The sequence below is a fragment of the Haemaphysalis longicornis genome, unplaced genomic scaffold, assembly GCF_048455015.1.
Source record: "Haemaphysalis longicornis isolate Haplotype H1 unplaced genomic scaffold, Haemaphysalis longicornis Haplotype H1 scaffold_2, whole genome shotgun sequence".
In the NCBI taxonomy this organism is placed as follows: Eukaryota; Metazoa; Arthropoda; class Arachnida; order Ixodida; family Ixodidae; genus Haemaphysalis; species Haemaphysalis longicornis.
The window spans coordinates 73,490,264-73,512,807 of record NW_027526295.1 but is presented as its reverse complement, the minus strand read 5'-3'; the positions used below and the strand labels follow the sequence as shown (position 1 = coordinate 73,512,807).

The 22,544-nt window shown below is 46.3% G+C and overlaps 1 pseudogene; it reads right to left on the bottom strand.

The window, feature by feature from the left end:
* Positions 1 to 443: 443 nt before the first annotated feature.
* On the bottom strand, positions 444 to 959 carry LOC144168071 (uncharacterized; annotated as a pseudogene).
* Between the last annotated feature and the right edge of the window lie 21,585 nt (positions 960 to 22,544).

Below are 22,544 nucleotides of genomic sequence, written 5' to 3'. Positions count from 1 at the left end.
GCGGCCTTTGCCTTTTCACCCAGGCTGTCATGCAGGGACACCAGAACACTGTCAGACGCTCCTTCACAATTTCCTTTCACGGCATTCTTCACAGGGGTGAAGAGAGACAGTAGCCTATATATTTGGCTGAACTGGATAATTGTTGGATGGTCGTCATCTCCATGAAAGGAACGAACAATCCCGAAAAATCTCTGCAAAGAAAAAATATTGCCAGCAATGATTCCTTTTGAAGAATAATTCCATCAAACAATAAAAAGTTGAGAAGATAATGAGTATCAAAATTACTCTGGCAAATTTAATATCAATACACTGACTCTGCTTAGTTTAGTTAAATACGGGGAAGTGTGTTACCTCCAAAGGATCTTGGTTGAGCTTGACCGTCAGCACGTAGGGAATGTTGTTCTTGTGAAGCTCGTCAATGATGTCCAACACAGATGACAATGTCACTCGCAGAGATTCTGTTGTTTGTTGTGAAGCAAACAAGAGCATGTTCTGGCGGCGGTAGTTCTCCTCTGTGACGTTTAGCATGATGAGAAAGTCTTTGATGACCTGTACAAGAAAAATGAAATGCAATCAGTGACATCAATTGTGCCAAGAATCCGGTCCGTGAAATCTAACAAGGTTATCGGCAAAATCCACCTTGATCTTTGGTGAGTTGACTCTAATCCCTTCGGCAGGATGTCTGGCGTTGAGTGCGTCAAAAAGGTCATTCATTTGCCTTGTGAACGCCTCCGTGCCTGCAGAATCCTCCAAGCCTTGAACCCCTTCTTTCCTGTAGACTTGCAGGCCAATGGCGGTGCTTCGGCTGAAAAGCTGCACCAAGGTACGGAAGAGCGCACGATATTAATGCGTTTGAATAGTTCAAACACCTTAAACGTGAAAATATTATTGCACTGTAAATGTTGCACGTGGTTTAACAAATGCCCATTTCTCACCTGGGTTGCCAGCCGCACATTCATCCTCTGCAAATTTTTAGGTTGCACATGTGCCGCAGTCAGCTTGGGCACAACCTTCAGATGACTGTTCTTCTCAGCATCGTAAAGGTGCTGATAATGTGAAAAGTCTATGCGGTTGTCTCCGGCCTGAAAGTAGTTTTGATATGACCATATTTACTAGTAATCCATTTTATGACTGCTATAAAATGAAAAGCCCCCTTATAAGAAAACGTTTGTCATACCTGGCCATATCTGTGCTTCAGAAGATGGTTTCGGACACATTTCACAGCATGTGGCACATCACACATGAAGTGCAGGTACTTTCCGTCGGGTAGACACGGATGTGGCACCTTGTGGCACGGTGACGCCGCGTTGCCGCTGATTCCCAGTTGCTGCCACATAGACCGATTGTTCCCAGCGCCATCACTTATAACCGCAATAACTGTTGCCCCATACTTGTGGAGCTGCAGAACTGCTTCAAGCACGAGCTGTGCCAAAACTTTGCCGGGAGCAGCACCCTTGGTGGTAAAGGTAGCGATAGGCTGCACCCAGCTGTCAAGAAGGGGCACAAACATGAAAACGAGTGCGTGGTCTGCAAGTTGGTCGGTTCCTTCGTTTGAGAGGCCAGCGTAGTCCACAAAGCCGTCAATCTTGTAGCTAGATGCGTTGAAGTCATAGGCTTGGCGCAGCTTTATTTCATCTAGAATCAAGGTGCCAAGTTTGTGGCCACCTATCTTTTCGCACAGCTGCTTCTGAATAGCTTCTAAGCAAATAGCGTTGAAGCCATACTTGCACGGTATCCCCTTGAGGATTTGTGTCAACCGACTCAGGGATGGCAAAGGCAACATCTTCATGTCAGTGATGAGCTTATATGCTCGTGGGCTTGATATCCTCAACATCATACAGTTTAGGATCCACTCAGCATTGTAGCGCACTCCACATGCCGACTTCGCCTTCAGCTGCTTGAATGCTGTCATGAAAGCCAGGCGCTGCAAAGGCGGAAGCTCACTCAGTGCTTCTTCGACCCCCTGGTCTGGAGTCTTGGAAAGCTTTTCTTTTAGTGCCATGATTTCCTTCTTGTGCTTCTGGCGGGCAGCTGTGGCTCGAAGCACCCTCTTTTTCAAGTTCCGCAGCATGTTGCTCTTGTTAGGTGTTGGCCGCAGTGGCTTTCTCGTTCGAATTTGCCTATTCAGTCGCAGGCAGCTACTACATACTGGCTGCTTCGAAAACACGCTGCAGTGTTTGTGGTAAACATTCGCCGATGCTGGTACTCGTTCAGTCGGATTGCCACTTACCCCTGAACAGATGTTCAAGGCGTCAATTTCCGCCAACAGGCTTTCAATTCCGGAGACGCTGGTTGCCGTTCGCAGTAGCTGCTTATGCTGCTTGTTGTAACCATTTACGGCACATCTTCCGTTTCCGTCAATGATTACTGTTTTAGTAACCTGTAGCTGCTCTGCCACGAGCTGCCGCATGTAGAAAACGCCACACGTTCTTCCAGTGGTTTCGTCGTCAATCAACTCGAGCCTCCAGTTTTTGGAAGGCAAGGTCGCGGTCGTCAAGTCGTCGAATCTCACGCCAGAAGCATCATAATCAGACGAGTATGGAGGCGTCGTCTTTCCAGCACTTTCTACGCACGTATCACTCGCGCAAGCTGTAGAATCACTGCCAGTGTCGCTGAGCGCCGCTGCCGAAGCACGGAGAAGTTTTCTGGGCGACTTCCGCCTGCACGTCAACCTTGGTTTGGAGATTCTCTCGGGAAGGCCAGGAAATAGCCGCGGGATAGCGCCGGGCACTAGCTCCCACTTTCCACGCGGAATTACCAATTCCTGCCCGTTTACAATATGTTTGTAGTGCTTCACAATGTCTTGGTCCTCGAAATGGCGCTCGCATACCTTTGATGTGCCAGTGAGCCGTCTGTCCTTTCGATGTAACGCCTGCTCCCACCGTTTGAATTCTGTCTGATTTCGTGGTGGTGCGAAAAAGTGGTGGCCAGCGGCATCGTTATGATATCCGCTTGTGCAGCCTGGCGCAAAACAAGAAGGCATACGGAAACCTCTCCAACTGACACAACGCGAATCACATCACAATCCGCAAACACGACAAGCCACGTTCTTACCGCGAGCAACACAAACAAACCGGCGACCAGTCGCCCCGCGCTGCGACCACTGCGACCGCGCCAAAGGCTAAGGAGCAAGATCCGACAACAGCGCCACTAGTTCACGCGACCGCCGTTCCGGCCGCCTTTCAAGCGGAGCTTCGAAACTGAAGTAGTCTAAGAACGTTGGCGAAAAGCTTTGGCGCCATCTTGAGATGGCGATGGCGATGGGTGGGACGAAATTTCCGCTGTTTTGGCAGTTTCGGTTTTGTATCCGATTCTAACGCGCATGCGATTTTTCGGGCTATTTTTTTCGGAAAAAAAGTGCGCGTTAGAATCGGGTAAATACGGTAAGTAAGTTAAAAATAATATTGTTACAAGGAGTTACAACAACGAGACGAACCGTGATGGATGAGCGGATGTGCGTCAGCCATCTTGGTGCGAGAACTGCTGTGTCGCAGCATGTGCAACATTCTTCTCAAGGATGGGCAAGCATGGCGCCATACGTGCTCTGCGACGGCGCTATGTATAATAATGCACTTTGTTTTCTCCTCGTGACGTATTCCACCAGTGGAGGGCGACCATCCCGGTCGAGGTCGCGGTGAAGGGACGAGTTCGATGAAGACGAACGATGCGATGGCAGTGAAATGCGATGGGTTTGCAGCCAAGTGGGGCGGCAACTCCAGATATGATGCATGACTGCACTTCAGCGATGTCTTAGGGCAGCGACGAAGAAATGCGTAGCATTTTTTGCCCAGCGTCCGCAAAGACCCAACTGTGTAACGCCCGGTTTTATATAAAATGTGGAATCCGCATTGTTAACACAATGAATACCGATTAGAGCATAGGCGGTGATTGCTAGGTGAACATCATTTAGGCAAAAAAAAATAGCAAAAGTAGAAACGTATTTGTCGGGACTGTTTGACAACATTGTTGGGCCCGTATATGCAGTGCGTGTATGTGTAGTGACTCAGAACGAATGATAAAATTGAACTGAATAAATATAGATGGTGCACAGCTAGCCAATAAAACTAGGTAGAAAATATTGTGGCCTGAGCAAGAACGACGGAAAGACGAATAAACAATCGTGAACCTAGGAAAACTGTGTAACGCTGTGCCTTCACGCGAAAAAAGCGTAATTTTCCTCGTTAGTAGATTTGTACGTAAGAACAGCGTAGAGATAATTGGTCGATAGCATTTTAACAGACCCAAAAGTATAAAAATTAGACTTCATTGCATATGAAATTGGGCTTCCAAAACATACATATGAATAACTACGAATAAAAAAAACGAAGACGAAGAGAAAAAAATGACAGAAAAGAACCAAGCAAACAAAATAAAAATTCTGAAAACCGACCACTCGTTCAACGCCCAGCATTTGTGCAGGAATGCAGAATAGACGGACATAACACCACTAATCGGTACAATAGCATAAGTGAAAAAAAATCGTTGAACGAATTTATTGAAGACCATGAAATACAAAAATTAAAAAACTGAACTGAGATAATAACAAATGTTAGTCCTCTACACGTCCCATAAAAACAAACACTCAAATAAAGACCTTAGAAAAAAAACAAGAAAAAAAATCGTGAAAACACACCAACCCTGTGACGTCGTGGATTTGCACGAAAACGCTTTGCTTTTAATGTAAACGCATTCGTTCGTTCTAGTACTTATCGAAAATAACCAGTCAACAAAATTTTAAAGAACCATAAATGCAAAAAAGGAGAACGAATTTTCAAGAACAATACTTTAAGTTCTCTAAATAAATTAAATAAACTTTGTGCTAAAACTTTGTGCTAAGTTTCCTGGCGTCAACTTACGGAACCAAAAATATGCCTTGGGTACATCTTTCCCCGACAATGAAGAAATTAACAAAGCCACAGAAATAATTACGGAAAAAAAATAAAAATCCTGAAAACCGACCAAACGCGTAACGCCCCAAATAATCACACACATGACATTAGCACAATTAAATCAATGAATTCCCATAATAATGCAGATAAACATAGGAAAACTGTAAAACATTAAAATAATCCAATGTATCTACTTCATTACTGCCAAATCTGTCTATAAATATTTACTGTGAAGACAAGCGTCGTAAAAGGGCTGCGCATTAGTAGACCATTCTTTGAAATTCTCCGCACGTTATTTCTACAACATTTATGTCGTAGTCATTACTATACAGACGGGTTATTTTTACATGTAAATGAGAACGACGAAGCTTCAATTAGCAGCTTGCTCCTGCTATTCCACCTTCAGAGCTGTTTGGGCGTTCGAGTGTTTAGTCGGATACAGATTCTTGAACTACGCAGTCCGTAAATGGTTTCTTGGCTGCAGTTGTTGGATGTGCGTGAGGAAGGCGGAGACGTACCAAGCGAGTTAAGGTGAAGCTGCATTTATTAAGCCGCCATAAAAGCCCGAGTAAGGCTGCTGGCGTGCCGCTCCATCATCGTCAGTGCCGGTCCGGATGGCGCTTTAAAGCATGCTTCATGAAGCATGTGCACATAGGCGCGACATCCTGCTTCTTCTTTTCTTCTTCCTCTTCTTCTTCTTACTACTACTACTACTACTACTACTACTACTACTACTACTACTACTACTACTACTACTACTACTACTAGTACTACTACTACTAATATTAATAATAATAATAACAATAATAATAATAAAAATACTCCCACCTCCCCTCGCGGGAACCCCTGTGTAGATGCGACGCATAGGGGGTTCATGTTGCAGCGGTGGGCAGCGGAGGAATGGCGCTGGAACGATGGAGTGGAACGGCGCAGGCACCGCGTTTTATAGCGCGCATAACGGTGAGGGGACGCGCCGGCGCCAGTGCGTCTGCCGCGGCTATGACGCAACACAATCCAACACAATCCACTTTAATCCAATTCAATCTAATCCAAATCAAATTCAATCCAATTCAATCCAATCCAAGCCAAGCTAAGCCAAGCCAAGCCAAGCCAAGCCAAGCCAAGCCAAGCCAATCCATTCGAATCCAATCCAATGCCCCTCGCGAGAGAGGGGCATCGGAGAGGAGAGGGGGTGAGTGGCGGAGAGCGCAGCTCGCGCGGCGAGGAGAATGGGGGAGAGGCGGACGCCGACGACGACGACGACGACGCCGGCTGCAGGGACAAGGCGAGTGAATGAGATGCAGCGGCATCTAATAATAAGAATAACGGCTGAGTGAAATGGCTGAGGTGGCGGCTAGGCCTATCGGAGCCAGCGACGACATCGGCACGTCCGCAAGCAGGTCTTCTTCCCCTGCTCCCTTCGACAAGACTCGCCGGCAGTAGTCGAGAAGGCCCCGGCGCCGCCGTCCCAACCGCTTGACCTTGGCGTCGAAGCTTCCGGTCTTCGCGCACCGCTCATCGACGCGCTGGACGGAATTTCTTTCTTCAGCGACCAAGTAGCCCGGCTGCAGGAGGAGAAGGACCTACTGCGCCGGGAAAGCGCGCTGTCTTTCGGCCGTACCCGTCAAAAGAGGGAGGGAGACCTGAAGGTGGTTGCTTCCCGGCTAGCGGAGGTGGGCTCCTTGCCTGCCCAATTACTTCACCACCCCGCCCCCTTGTAGGAAAGACTTCGTCACAGCTCGGGGAAGCCTTCCTTCGCCCTGAGGGAAGAGCGCTTGAATGACCCAGCTGTTTGGCCGAAAGACTGCCTCTTTAAAGAGTTTCGGGGCATGTTTCGCTAAGGCATACTTCACAGCTCTGAGCGGATCACATAACAAAGACAATGATGACTAGTTTAGATGTTTTTTATCAGAATGTGCGAGGTCTTCGTAATAAGGCAACTGAATATTTTTTGGTGATGTTCTGGCTTCTTGTTTTTCATTAATAGCCATCTCTGAAACTTTGTTGCGCCCTGATATCCTGTCCAATGTTAATTTCCCACAAAATTACCATGTATATCGCCGTGATCGTGCCTTGACCGGACCATGTATATCGCAGTAACAGTGCCTTGAGCGGAAGCAAACAAAAAGGGGTCGGGGTCCTTCTTGCCGTCGACAAATCTCTCCCGTGTGTGCTACGTAGTGATATTGAGAACGCAGGTGAGTTTGTATGGGTTCGAATTCCTCTCTCTAAAACTGAAAAACTTCTAGTTGGTGCTTTCTACATTCCCGCTGATGTAGCTCTTGACGCGTTCAATCAGTTAATCTTCTCCATTGAACAGGTGCTTACTACTCATTGCAACCGCAGGGTCCTCCTCTTGGAGACTTTAACGCTCCTGGCGTTCAGTGGAGCCCGCTAATCTGTTCCCACTATAACCGCCACGTTAAACGGAAGGGTAATAGGTTACTCGATTTTTTTCTTTAGTTTTTATGCCACGGTGTAATTACACACAAAACTGCAGTGGAAATATTCTGGACCTGTGTTTTTCGAACTTTGATGGCATTTGTGTGTCGCATTCTGATTGTTCTTTAGTAATACCCGACAGATTTCATCCTCCTTTTAATATTTCCTGTTGCCTCCCCTCATAGTTCCACCGTTCCGTAAGTTCCAACAACACGCTACCTAGTTACGCTTTCACCCGGGGAGAATATGTTGGGCTGTATGGCTACTTTTCCGCTGCCCCTTCGTCCACAGTCATTGACCGCACTGGTGTCAATGAACAAGTTGACCTTTTTACTACATCTAGGAATAGGAACACATCTAGGAATATTTACCAAAAAAGATCAAGTTCCCACACTGGTTTTCTCCTGAATTGCGTGATGTTCTGAAACTCAAAAAACGTGCGCACAGAAAGATGAAACGATCTGGTGCCAACTAGTTTGCTCAGGAATTCCGGCGCCTACGTGCCCTAGTAAAATAGTGCACAAACGTGATCATACTTCGTACACCAACTACGATAAGCAAACTGCCCTTTTTTCAGCCATAGCACTCTGGAATTCTTTGCCGGTAGCAATTAAATCATCGCTTTCTCAACAAAAATTTTCCAAGTGTTTGAAAACATGCCCACTTGAAATGTGCTTGCGCGATTCTTAAAATTGTTTTTTCTCTGTACGTGTTACCTTTTGGTTGTATACTTCTTTCCGCATTTACCTTCAGAGTTTTGGCGTTTTTTAAAATGATGATTGCTTAGATATTTATGGGTTATTTTACTATCACGTGATCCTGATCTCTTGATGTTCCAAATCTGAATATACATTTTGATTTGCATTCCTTGCTTATTCGTCTAGAATTCTATACTTCCTAATCTTTGTGCCTCAAACTCGCGCAAAAATATGAAATGTTATGTAAAAGAATTGATTTTATTCACCTGAACCTGACATGCTAATGGTTTTTATTACTTCGTGTGCGTTCCGTTCTGCCATTATATTAACTTTGCCTTGTGAATTTTGAGCCAGGAGGTCCCCCTGACAGTTTTTACTTCGGGAACTCCTTCTGTACTAACATCAATTACTCAATTTGTAAAACAAACATTTATTGAATAAACCTTGAAACCTTGAAAGGTGACGTCGGTAGAAGCTAAAGCAACTCATCAACCGGCAGCCTTTTGGAAGTACATCAATTCTCGATCTAGCATAACTAAAGAATCTATTTTTCCACTAGTCTCCAACGTGATGAGGTTGCCGAGGTCGCCGAGTGCTTTGCTCGTCAATTTTCTTCTTTTGGGGGATTAGCGGTGGTAGGGACAAGAGCATCGACCACGGTCACCAGGGCGGGAACTGCGGTTGTTTGCAAGTGGACGAGAACATCGTTCGGACTAGCATCAAGCGGCTAAAGCCCTCGCTTTAATGTGGGCCAGATGGTATTCCTGCTGTTGTTCCAAAACATATGCAAAAATGTTCCTTTATGTGTTCACTTCAATATTTTATAACTACCTCCAGTCTGGCACGCTCCCTCGCTACTGGAAAATCTCGTGTATTTTGTTTTTTCAAGTCGGGCCTAAAAACTGACGCTGTAAGTTGTAGGCCCGTCTCGCTCTTTTGTTCTGTCTCTAAAATTTTCGAGTTATCCCTTCATATGGTATTGTCTTTTTTATTTAAACTCGTCCTCATTCCTAATCAACATGGATTTATGCGCGGTCATTCAACTTCCACGAACCTTGTGTGCTTCATGGAGCAGTCTTTTAAATCCATCGTGGGGAGAAGCCAGCTTGATGTGGTCTACTGTGACATCAGCAAGGCCTTTTATGTAGTCAACCACTCGTTATTGCTTGCCAAGCTCATTCTGTTACATGTCCACGCTTCTTTGGTAGGTCATACGTTGCTATCTCTAGGAGCAACATTGCTATGTAAGTGTTAACGGTCAAACATCATTTAGGTACAAAGCAACCAGTGGTGTGACCCAAGGTTCTGTTCTGGGTCCCCTTCTTTTTTTCATTTTCATAACGATGTTGCTTCTGCCATTCACAATTCTTTTTTGTTGTATGCTGGCGAAATGAAAATCTTTAGAGAATTGCGTAATGTTCAGGACTGTAATTATCTTCATGTTGATATCGTGTCATTCCATCGTTGGTGCACCAAAAACGACCCAATCTTGAACCCCACAGAAACGAAAGTTGGCTCCTATACAATACTTCTACAGCTGCAATACCCTTATAAATTCCAAGTACTGCATTGTCCCAGGCTGACCAAAATTCTGGACCAGGGAGTACTATTTGATTCTTCTCTGGCTTTCTTCTCCCACGTTGCACAAATTACGCGATAATCTCTTCGATGTCTGGGTGCTGTTTGCAGGGATTCTAGAGTTTAAAGGTCCTATTCATTTCTTAAACTTGTATTCGGCTTTCTGATTAGCTCTTCTTGAATACGGTTCTTCGGTTGTAATGGAATTTTCAAGTTCAATAGTGACGGTATCAAAAGAGTTCAAAATAAGTTCCTTTCAATCTTCGAGCACCGTTTCTATCATGTGCAAAGAGACACAAACAGCAGCATGTCTTCTCTGAAACGTATTCCTTCCCTTTGGTGTCGACGAATGCGAGCTGATATTATTGTTGTAAACTTCTTTATGGTAATATTTTTGTGACAATTTGGTTATACTTATCAATGTCAACTTGCCAAATAAACCTTTCCGCCGACGCTCGTCCATCTGCTGAATACAATCCTCATATAATAAATATTCCGATCGTCTTAATATGTTTCAGATCTCTTTTACTTTGTTATCTAATAAGATGTGAACTGTTGTAGCTTAAGTTCCATTATGTCATTCCAAATTTATGTTCTGTATTTATCCTATGCAACCCGCGTTCTTGCTTACTTGCTTTCCCTTTTCTTTGTTTTCATTTCCCTTCCTTTAGAAAAGCGCCCGCAGCGTTCGGGAATCAAGCCCACATTCTCAGGCTCAGCAGCATGTCTCAGCCATTGAGCCACCCCTGCGGAAGTGTTTTTCAAAAAGGCAGTCTTATTCTTACTCAAGGATTCAGTTATTGGATTGCCGTAATATGAGCTGCGAATTTGAGCATGTCTTTGGTAACGCTTGTACAGTAAACCCCTCTCTAGCACCCCCCCATTATCTGACCACCAGGGATCAGTTTCCCTCAGGAATGCAGCCTCTGATGATCACATAATTTTGGTGACTACAGCGAAGCCTACTGAACATGCGTTTTAAAATAAATGATCAGATTAGCAGCCACGACTACTCCTATAAATGACCAGATAGTTAAGAAATGACGAGAGAGGTAGCCTGTTAAATCCGATCATTCATGCATGTTTCCCCAGCTCGGCTGTCTAGAACCGTACGCGAATAGCATCTCTCTGGGCGGGGACAGATTCAGAGTGATTTCAGCGCCCGTGAATTCGGCGCACGTAAAGATCCCCAGTAGGTCAAAATTATTCCGGAGCGCTCCACTACGACTCCCCTCATCCCCCGTGTAGCGTCGGGGCGTTCAACCTCATAATAAATACTGAGACAAAGGGATTCCAAATGTGTGGTCGTGCTGCAAACAGGAGCAGACAGCTGCTATAAACAACTGTTCTTGTACCTTGTTTATAGCTTTGAAATAAAAGCGTTGGTTCATATTAGTTTCATAGACTCTACATTAGCTCCGCTGACTCTTCTGAAGTTTATTTAGCATTTTAATTTACACAAGTACACCAGACCAATACGCTATGGAGCTTACAACTCCGTGAAATTACTACGTAGCCGACTGTGAAATTATATTGCCTTTGTGGACTTTGCTAAGCTTACTATAGTGTATCAAATAACAAAATGAAGCCACATTCTTTCAGGAACAAACCTTGATGGCGATCCATTTTTTCCGGCGACCAGCCACGAGTGGCGGATGCTAACTTGTGCTGCCCGCATGTCGTAGGCTATCGCCTCTGCCTTGTGCTCGCGTAGCTTGGCTAGCATGCAGCCCGGGACTCTAGAATCAGCGAAAGCGGCATTTCTTCGTACATCGGCGTCCCTGCAGTATCGGGGCGGAGCATTGCGTGGCGTCATCTGTTGACGCAGTACCATCTGGGATTACATAAAGACCGGGGCATCATCGCCTCACTGAGATTTCCTGCGAGAGAGATGCTGACATGTACTACCCGCCTGTGGTAATTTCCGCATTGCATTGTGCTCCCGTGGCCTGGCTTCTCTGCTGCTTGTGACTCGACAATCAGCGAAAGCGGTATGTCTTCGTACATAGACATCCCTGCAATATCTGGACGGGACGTCGCCTGACGTCATCTTTTGATGCGGCACCTCCGGACGTACATTAACAGCGGAGCATCATCGCCTCACTGCGATTCCAGGCCAGGAGTGACAGTTGCTGGCTTGCGCTGCCCGCCTATTGTAGGTTTAAACCTTTGCCTTGTGCTACCGTGGTCTGGCTTGCCTGCTGCCCGGGACTCGACAAACAGCGAAAGCGACACTCTTCGGACATCGGCGTCCCGAGTATATCTGGGCGGAGCATCGTGTGACGCAATCGGTTGACGCAGCACCCTCTCCGAGCATTATCGTCTCATTGGGATTCCCGGCCGCGAATGACAGATGTTACCTTGTGGTGCCCACCTGTCGTATGTGGATGTCTTTGCCTTGTGCTCCCGTGGGCTGGCTTGCGTGCTGCCAGGATTGGACAATCCGCGAAGGCGTTATCTCTTCGTACGTCGGTGTCCCTGCAATAACTGAGTGGAGCATGACGTGACGTCGTCTGCTGACGCAGCACCCTCTGGCTCTACACAAAGAGCCGGGCATCATGGCCTTACTGGTATTCACGGCCCTGAGTGGGCGATTTCAGATAAGGCCCAACAAAGTGTGGCTGGTGAAACTATTCAATGTGGTTGGAATTTATCGAATTTCCTGATTCTTCCAATGTTGAGATTCTGGAATACTTTTTCTCTGCAAAAATTCTAAGTAATATGGCATCGGCCAAATTCAGCGACATCTGTGAAAGTATTTATTAGGGGCAATTCATAAATTTTATGCTCAATGTATGCTTGGCGGAAATTTCTCCAAAATGTTTTGCCACTGTCAATATTACGTCTTCTCAATCATATGTCAAATGCAGCTCACAGCACAATTTTGTACAAAATTGGAGCCTAAATACTACAAGAACTACTTAAATTTCAACCCTCACTTATTACTCACGTGTGCTTATAGCTATTAAAAAATAAACAAAGTCTTATATTTGTATACTGTATGGTGGAGATCCAGCGGCCACGCAAGTTATGCAAAAAACTCAAAAACAAATTTCAGGAGGTAATATAAAAAACGTCCACGTTTACGAATTCTCCCCAGATGTAGGCCTTTACATGCACTTGTATTAACAACATGTTGGATCATTTTGTTTTTCTGGCGCGTGCAGTGCGAAAGATCAGCCCTACCTCAGCGCGAGTGATGAGACCTACTGTAGTGATAGGACTTCCCCCAGCTTTTCAAACATATATGTTTTGTATAAAAGGCAAATCATTCCTTTAGAGATAGAATGAGTGAATGCAACAGAAAAAAATGCATTTTTATATCCACGTTGGCACGTTAGCAACCAATCTGCGCGGAATTCAAGGTCTATAGATTGAGTGAAAAAACGATGAAACTGTTCGGTTCAGCCCCATGTTTGGAAAAAGCGCTTTTAAAATTTTTGTTGCAATTCTCCGAACGCATTGGCAGATAAATTTACATCGCTACGAAGTAGAAACAGCTTGAATCATACCGATACTGGAGTGTGCACAGAGCGAGAATGGAGCTCTCTCAGCAATGCTCCTCGCGGGGATTTGACACAGTGAATAATAGTATAGCTAAGTCCTTAATTGTTACCTGAATCTTTTATACAAAGTGTATTATATCACAGCTAACATAAAAGCAGGCAGAATGCAGTAGAAAATGAGAGTTTCTAAGTTACCGTTGCACGGCATAAACAATGCTCAACTTTTCGAAATTTTATACTGTTCTGTAGCACTTGTCTAGCTAAAGTGGCTAACCATAACGCTATTTAGAGTTTCATACAGCGTACAAACAGTGCGTTCCTAATGTAGATCACATGTAACGTCTGCTGGTCTCCTAAATCTTAGGCCACATTTTTCACAACTGAATTCCGGCGAACGCATGCGCTGGTCATCACTTTTGCGTTTTTCTGCCCCGGTAGGTGAAAACTTCATTTCGCTCCACGGATGGGAAGTGTCTGCACTTGACTTTCTCAGAAAACAGTGGCCATGTTTCTGCAGGAATTAGTTTAATTTTGTTAGGTCTTCGTTATGTTGTACAATGTAGCCTAGCGTTCAAAGATTCCTTTAACTTCGTCGCATGCATTCACTTGAAATGCAATCCAGATTCCTCTTAGGGTGAACTGCTTTTGAAAAACTACCTGGCCTCCACGTGGCAACCAGAACAATCCCCGTCCCCTCATAACCCACCCCATTTATCCACCCCAAACAGCATTGATTTGATGGCGCGCTGAAAATGAGTGCGCAGTTCAATTCACTGGCATCTATAGTTAGGTTCCTGGACTTTTCAGTGCATGGAACATAAACGAGCTGGTTGGCCAAGTGCGCACAGGAGCCGATTTCGCACTGTCGATTGCATTATGCTCATCCAGGTTGCAAGAATTACGACATTAATCTTTGTCTTGAAGTGTTTCTTAAGGTTCCTCGCCCTCACGTACAACCCAGATGATGTTTTATCTGCCTTTGCGTGGAGAACTCCAGCTTATCATTTGTGAAGTATTTCCACCCCGCCTGATTGGCATTCGCTAATCACTCTGAGCGCCTCATAACTGTTCGGGCGTGCGTGTAATCAAAACAAGGGTCGCCACGTGGAGGCACGCACTAGTTATTCCGGGAAAAATCAAAATCAAAATGTGTACAACTATTGCAAAAATTTTGATTTGATAGAGTGCATACGGCACATTTAGAATTGTAGATTGCACGGATCCAGTTTGTTAGGCATACGGATTAGCTGGGTAAAATAGCGTATCAAAGGGAAGAGTGCTAGCGCTTTAAGAAATCAAAAGGAAGCTCGAAAACTTAAATCTGAATGGCGTCGTTCCCTTTTGTTAACAACTGCGTGCATTTCCTGAATACATTCCAGGGGTGCTTCTTTTGTAGCAATGGGGCGGTGTACGCGCTCCAGTATCGGTATGATGCAAAATGTGTGTACCTCTGTTCAAAGTACATTTATCGGTCAATATGTTGGAGAGTTGAAAAAAATTGAAAGCGCGGTTTTCCAACACATGGGACTGAACCTAAGAGATTCGTCGTTTTTCCCCCAATATATAGACCTCAAGTAGGGTGCCGATAGCTTGTTATAGTGCCCACGTGGACATTAAAAAAGCAATTCATTCTCTTACATTCTCGCTTGTTGTATCAGTAAAGGAATGATGTGCCTCTTATACAAAGCATATATGATATACAAAACTGAGGGAAGTAGTTATCACTATAGTACGTCGTAGAGAGCTCGGCAGATAGGGCTCATTTCTCGAACTGTATGCACTCCAGAAACAAATTGATGCAGTATGTTTGTGATGATACTGCAAGTACATGTGAATGCCTACATTTGGGGAGATTTGGAAAAAATCAAAGTTGGGTATTTTACCTCTTGGAATTTGTTTCTCTGTGTTTTCTTCAAACTAGCGTGCCCATTGCACCTTACCCGCAAAATATACAATTACCATATTCGGTTCGCTTGTTTATAGTTTTAGGCAGCACATGTGAGTAAAATGTGAAGGTTGTAACCTAAGTACCTTTTGTAATATTGGGGCTCAAACTTTAGGCGAAAATGCGGTCCTAGCGTAATTTGACATTTTATTGCCAAAAAGTGACATTTTTTAGGGCAGCCAAACTTTTGTAGATAAATTTACACTAGGCATAAATTGGGCACAAAACTTACGCGTTGCTCCTCATGAATATTTTCGTAGCTATACGTCGCAAAATTTCGCCGAGGCGCACAAGAATGGGGCGGCGGGGGTCCACCCTCTCGCGCTCAAACTTTTTTACGCTAGACAAAACTTTTTCCCGGAAAAGAAATTGCGGAATGTTTACACTGGAATCATCAGGGAATCATATAAAAAATTTCAAGAAAATTGAAGAGGTAGACCAGCCACACTTTGTTCGATCTTCACTTTGTTGACTGCTGCTTCACCGGCTGTGTATTCTGAGTTGTTAGATGAGCACAAGTTCGCTCCAATAAACGTGTTTTCCTTGAAGACAACTGCGTCGTCTTTGGTTCGTGACAATAGTTTCTGTTGCGGGAAATGAGCTTGTGGGTCGCATGGCCATTCCCCTGTTGCCTAATTATATAGCTCATTTGAGCGAAGTTTAACATAGAATTGCTGTCACTATGATTCTAACGAGGCAATCTTCTCAATGAACCAAACGTGCATTTTGTATTCATGGCCGTTTTAAGGTTCCGCTGTTGGAACTAAACGACAAAACTACTCGCTGGGCGAAGGAACGTTCGGCAAACCACTGTTAATCTGCCAAATTTTAATCAGTGCATATCTAGCAGGTTCCGTGTTAAGTCGAGAGTCCCACAAGGCTGAGATGTGTGTCCCGTTCTGTTTATAATCAATATTGACGATACTGAATCCGGTATCAACTCGTCCTTGGGCCTCTTCGCGGATCAATGCCTTCTTTATAAGCAGACAACTAACGTTGAGGACGTCACCATTCTACAGGATGACTTGCGCAAAATAATTAAACGGGGCTTTAAATGGCCGCAAGAGATTAGAGCATCAAAAACTAACACGTTACTTTTTCTACCATCTTACATACTCCGTGCAATCAATGTTTTGTCGGCATGCTCGAATTGAAACAGTGCCCTCATTTCAATATCTCGGTATCTTTTTTACTTTCTGTCTGAGCTTGGGCACTAACATTAAATAAATCACTAACAAGGCCCTCTAAAAACACTGATTTCTTAAACTCCCATTTTGAAGCGAATAGCAATACCGAACTGCATGCGTAATTTCCTTAATAAAATAGATATTCGAATATGCTTCTGTTATCCGACATCCACACCAGGAGACTTTTACTAACTTCCTTGAACCCTTGCAGAACAAAGCTACACGATTCAGCTTGCGTTTCTACTCTTCTGATACAAGCGTATCTGCCCAGAAATGTGTTCTTGATCCGCCTAATCTGGATACCCGAAGAAAAATACCGCGGCTGTCGTTTTTCTACTACCGTTACTACTCGGAGTGATTCTTTAGGTCATCCAATGTTTTGCCGGGTCGGGACATTTCCTCCCGTACTCCTCACGTTCATAAAGCACGATCGATATTTGTAGAACCAGAAAGTATGAGCACTCCCTCCTCTCTTTATCAATACAGCAATGGCACTTGCTACCGGCAAGTATCGCTCAAATAAAAATCATCCCCCTTTCAGACCACGTTGCAGCCTTTTATCACCCGAAATATTGAGCAATTCAACTTAGGAACTGCTTTCATGAAAACAAAAGGTTGTAAAATATGCATTTCTGTTGGCAGTTTGAGTTGTTTATGCTGTCTTGTGATGTGCACAGAGGTTGGAAATGTTTGAGTTTGCTTTGTATGTATGCTTTCAATCTGCTTACGGATGATTATGATGTTACGCTTTGCTTTTGTTTGCACCTTATACGTCGTACCTCTGTTGCAGTACTAACTTGTTTGCGTTGATAGATATACTGTTAAACAAAAAGGGGAATGAGGTACAGAGATGAGTGATTGATGTGTTGTGTGTCCTTTGTCCTATAACTGTAATATAGTGTTGTATTGTTTGTTGTTAACCCACCCCCTATGTATTGCCTATGACCAGTCTTTAGCGTACTCAATAAAAAAAGAGTAAAATAAAGGATTTTGTCGGCGCTGTAGTTCGCGAACCAAGATTTCGCGCAATGAAGCCATCCGAAAACAGTGTGATTATAAAACATCTCGTAAGAAATGGCCAGGCAGGGTGCAGAGATCAGGACAGCCCTTTCCAATTCATGTTTCTGCCTGGTAAATTTGCGTACGCACACCCAGAGTAAGCACACGGATGGACGCGAAACTCCAAACTTTACTCTCGCGAAGTGAAAGCACAATCTATGCAAATCACAGCAGAGCCCCTTTAAGGAAGCATCGCAGCTCTTGTTTGTAAGTGGAGATAGCATGCTCTGCCAAATTAAAATGCTTTAAACTTTGCTCTTATATCGCTATTGGAACAGGCTCGCTACACATTGTTCCTTACGCGGATTCTGCAAGGCAATGGCAACATACTATTTTGTTTTGTTACACAAGTTCGTTTTCTTGACGATTCCAGATTTGCAACCTTCATCCGAGAAGACTACAAGCCCACTTTGATTCTGTTATGACTCGGCGCGATGAAGAGGAAGAAGTTGGCGAGGACGTCTTTTTTGAGCTTCAGGGGACATTGTCAAGAAAAGTGAGTACCTCTGCGTTCACTTTATGGCATGAAATACTGATTGTGCTCCCATCGCTTCAAAGGAAGAAAAATGACGAGTACGAGGCGCATAAAAAGTATCCCAATAAACACCAAGTGACTGATTTTTAATGGTGTTTTAACAACGCAGCTTCTTTAGCTTTTAGTGGCTAGATGGAGCTTTACCAGAAAACTGTCACCTTCAGAAAACTGAACAGAGTTAAAATGCTAGTCAGAGGTTGGAAGGAAAGTGACGATCGCGGAGGTAAGGAGCACGCCCTCGCATGTAATAGGAGTGCGCGCTTCAGTAATAAAAAACGTGGTTAGGGAGGTCCAGGTAACGAACACGGGACATTTACGCCGTGAAACCGGCGAACTAATTACAGGGCCGCCGTTATGGCCCGAGGGGTAGGGGGTCAGCAGCCCGGCGGGGAGCAAAAACGTTTGCAGCCAAATGGAAAAGACAAAAATGAAGGAGAGAGAGAGAGAAAAAACTGTATTGTAAACAGAAAACGGTCCGGTGGCGCCTAATGGCGACGGCCGGGCCGGCACTAAGAGCAAGAGTTCAGGCGGCCGGCGCGCGGCCCCGAGGGACCCGCCGCGCCTGCCGGCTGCCGCTCCAGGGCCTCCCGGACGCACTGGACGACTAACTTCTGGGTGTTGTAGTCGGACGAGGTGATTGCTCTACAAACGAAGGCTGGTAGCTGCCGGAGACTAGAGGGTGCGGGGTCTTGGGGAAAGCACTGAAGGATATGGGCTAGCGTTCCCCGCGCGGCACAACACACAGCACACACTGCACTGGGATACACTTTCGGAGCCACATGTTGGCCGAACACAGGGGTGAGCACTGAGTCCGTTTGTATCTGGCGCAATAACACTCCTTCACTGCGGTGAGTCTTGGGTGGGGGGCTGGAAGGCGACGCCTGCAATCCCTGTACCAGCGCAGTATAGAACCGTAGTCTTCGAGCGGGGTTGGTGATTGTAGCCGTGTATCCGAAGGGTCCAGAAGTTCCGACCCAGGACCTATTAGTGGCCTGGGGGACCTCGCCCGAGGGGATGCCTGACTGGTCAGATCGCGGGCGGCCCGGTCCGCATCGACGTTGCGGTTGTGGGCTCTGTCCCTAGTCAGGGCGTGGTCCAAGTGGGCTGGGAATCAGATGAGGTGGACAGGACTGCTGGAGGGGGTGGCGGTATTGGTGAGAAGTCTCGCTGTCGGCGACGTGATTGTATTGGCTCCAAAGTTGAGAATGCCCGTCTTAGAATCACTAAGGATCGCAGTGCAGTGCGGATCCGTGGCTGCCAGGGCGATCGCCATCTCCTCGGCTTGCGCCGGATTGGATTGGAAAAACGTTTATTTGACCTGCAGTAAAGCGCGCGCGCTTTAGACGCGGCCTACGTCGTCTTCTTGGCGCGCCTGCAAGTGTCTCGACTCGCCTTTTCAGGCTCGCCGAGTCCCTGCCTGGCTAACGCCTCGATGACCCGCTGGATGTCCTTGAGTTGCGTTTCTTGGTCTTCTGTCCGCCTCGCCCATTCCAGCGACAGCGGGAATATCCGTCTTCGTGCTTCATCCGGATGTTTTTTGCAATCCCACAGAATGTGTCCCATGGTGGCTCTTTCGTCACGGCACACCTTGCACTTGTCGTCTGGGTACGCGTCCGGGTACACCTTGTGTAGTACTGCTGGGTTCGGCAGCGTTCTTGTCTGTAGCTGTCTGAACAGGACAGCCTGCCTCCTGTTTAGGCTCTTGTGTGGTCGTGGCAGTTCTCTCCTTGCCAGTCTGTACAGTTTGGTGATTTCATCGTATCCTGTCATTCTGTCTTTGTTGATGTACCACAGCTCCGGGCATTCCTCTCGGCCGCGGTCCGTTAGCTCTCGCGCCCGAGCATTTGCCGTTTCGTTGTGGTTTGTGTTTTCCTCCGATACTTTTCCGGTGTGTGCCGGTATCCACTTGATTCTGACGTTTCGTTTTTTTATTTCTGTTGTCTCTAGGATGTTGATGGCCTTAGGGCTGATCCTTCCTTTGGCATAGTTCTTGACTGCTTGTCTTGAGTCACTGACAATTGTCCTGCAGTCTTGATCAGCAAGGGCCAAGGCAATGGCTATTCCTTCGGCTTCTTGAGCCTTCCTACAGTTCACGCTGGCTGCTGTTCTTGTTTTCCCTTCGTTGTCCACCACTACTATGGCATAGCTGTCTCTGTTGGCGTACTCCGCCGCGTCCACGTATCTGACATATGTATCCGTTGCGTGCGTGTCCACCATGGCTTTCGCTCTGGCTTGCCTTCTGCCCGCGTTATGCTCTGGATGCATGTTCCGAGGGAGAGGGTCCACCCTGATGAATCTTCTGGCTTCTTCCGGTATTGAGCATTTGGGGCCTTGCTGTCTGTGATACGTTATGTTTAAATTGTCCAGAATTCTTCTTCCGGCCTTTGTTGTAGTGAGTCTCTCCAGTTGGGCTGCACGCTGCGCTTCCGCTATTTCGTCGAGCGTGTTGTGCATGCCTAGCCGGAGCAGTCTCTTCGTGCTCGTGTTTTCCGGTAGTCCTTGGACCAGCTTATACGCTTTTCTGATGAGCACATTGAGCTTGTTCTTCTCGCTTTTGTTCCATCTGTGATACGCTGCCACGTACGTGATATGGCATATTACAAAGGAGTGGACTAGCCTTGTGAGGTTGTCTTCTCTCACTCCGCTTCTCCTGTTCGTGATCTGTTTGAGCATTCTTAGTGCGTTTGCTGCTTTGCCTGTTATTCGTGTGATTGTGCCGCCGTTTGTTCCATGTGCTTCGATAAGCATACCGAGGATTCGGATCATGTTGACTGTTGGGATTTCGTTGCCGTCGCCGGTTCTGATCTTGATTTTTTCGCTCTCTCTGTTCTTGGTTCGGTGCGCTTTCGTTGGCTGGTAGATCAGCAGCTCTGAATTGCTCGGAGAGCATCTCAGGCCCGACCCTTCCAAGCTTTCTTCTATCGCCTCTACCGCTTTTTGCAATGTGGCCTCAATGTGCGCGTCGCTTCCGCCATTCACCCACAGTGTAATGTCGTCCGCGTAGATTGTATGGCACAGGTCTTTGATCTGAATCAATCTCTTGGCCACTCGGATCATCACAAGGTTAAAGAGCATGGGCGAGATGACTGCCCCTTGTGGGGTGCCCTGGCTGCCCAGCTCCATTTCGTCTGCCTGTATTTCTCCTGCCCTGAGTTCCGCTGAACGGCCCGTCAGGAAGTCCTTGATATATTGGTATGGTCGTTTTCCCATGTTGAGCTCCGACACTTGTCTTAGGACCGCCGCATGCGTGACCTTGTCAAAGGCGCTTTCCAGGTCTAGTCCTAGTATGGCCTTGTTGTCTCTTGTTTTGTCGTCAATGATTTGATGTCTGATTTGGATCATTGCGTCTTGTGTGCTGAGGTGCTGTCGGAAGCCGATGATTGTTTCCGGGTACAGCTCTTCTCCCTCCAGGTACTCTTGCCACTGATTGTGTAGGACGTGCTCCATGGCTTTGCCCACGCAAGATGTTAGTGCGATTGGGCGGAGGTTGTCCGTGCTCAGTGGCTTCCCTGGCTTGGGGATGAGGATTGTCTTGGATTTTTTCCACTGTTTTGGGAGCTTGCCGCTTCTCCAGCATTTGTTGTAATATGCTGTCAGGTTCTCGATGGATTTGTCGTCGAGGTTCCTGAGGATCTTGTTGGTGATGCGATCCGGCCCGGGCGCCGACCTGGTATTTTGGTAGTGCAGCGCCATCCGTACCTCTTCGACTTCGATGTCCCGATCGATGCGGTCGTTGGATCGGCCTCGGTACGGGCCGTGCACCACCGTGGGCGTCGTCGGCACGTACCTGTCTCTCAACTTCTGTGTGACGGCTTCGGCTCCATTCTCGGTGACTTCCCGGTGCAGAAGTTTGGCCAGTCTGTCTCGTTGATGCGACTTAGTCTTGGTTTCATCCATGAGGTGTTTGAGGAGATTCCACGCCTTACCGTTGTGTAGCTGGCCGTCGACCGCGCAGCACATCTCGTTCCATTGTTGGTTGCTCAGGACTCTGCAGTGGTTTTCTATTTCTTTGTTGAGCTCAGCCACTTTCTTTCGCAGTCTTCTGTTAAGTCGTTGCTTTTTCCACCTGTCTTGGATGGCTTTTTTCGCCTCCATCAGGTGTGCCAGCCTGCTATCCATGGCTTCCGTTTCCACGTCCGTTTCAATCTCCTTTGTTGCCTCTCGCACGTTGCGTGCGATTTTGTCGGTCCATTCGTCGATGTCGTCTATCTCTTCGACGTCCGCTTCTTCTCGGTCCGTGATCTTCCTGAACTCCGAACATTCGATCCACGTGTATTCCTTTACGTTGTTCTTCTGGTCGGCCGGGACTGGCAACGTGATTTCCACTATTACATGACCACTGCCCAGGTCGTCTCCAGTGTTTCTCCACTTGATCACTGCGTCCGCGTCGTTCTTCACGAACGTAAGGTCTGGCGTGGTGTCCTCGATATCAAGTTGCCGATCCTCGTCGGGCACGCTGGGTCCGTGATTAGGATCTATTCGAGCTCGGTTGCGTCTTGAGCTAGATTCCTGCCTTTGACGTTGTTTATGAGGTAGCCCCACGATTGGTTCATCGCGTTGAAGTCTCCGCAAGCGAGTAGTTTGGAGTCTTTAGCGATGTTTCCGGCCTTGTGGAGCAGTGACTTGAATTGCTGGTGCTTCTGGGACGGGCTGCTATATGGGTTCAGGATGAATAGGCTGTTTTTGTTGTTCTTGGTCGGTATAA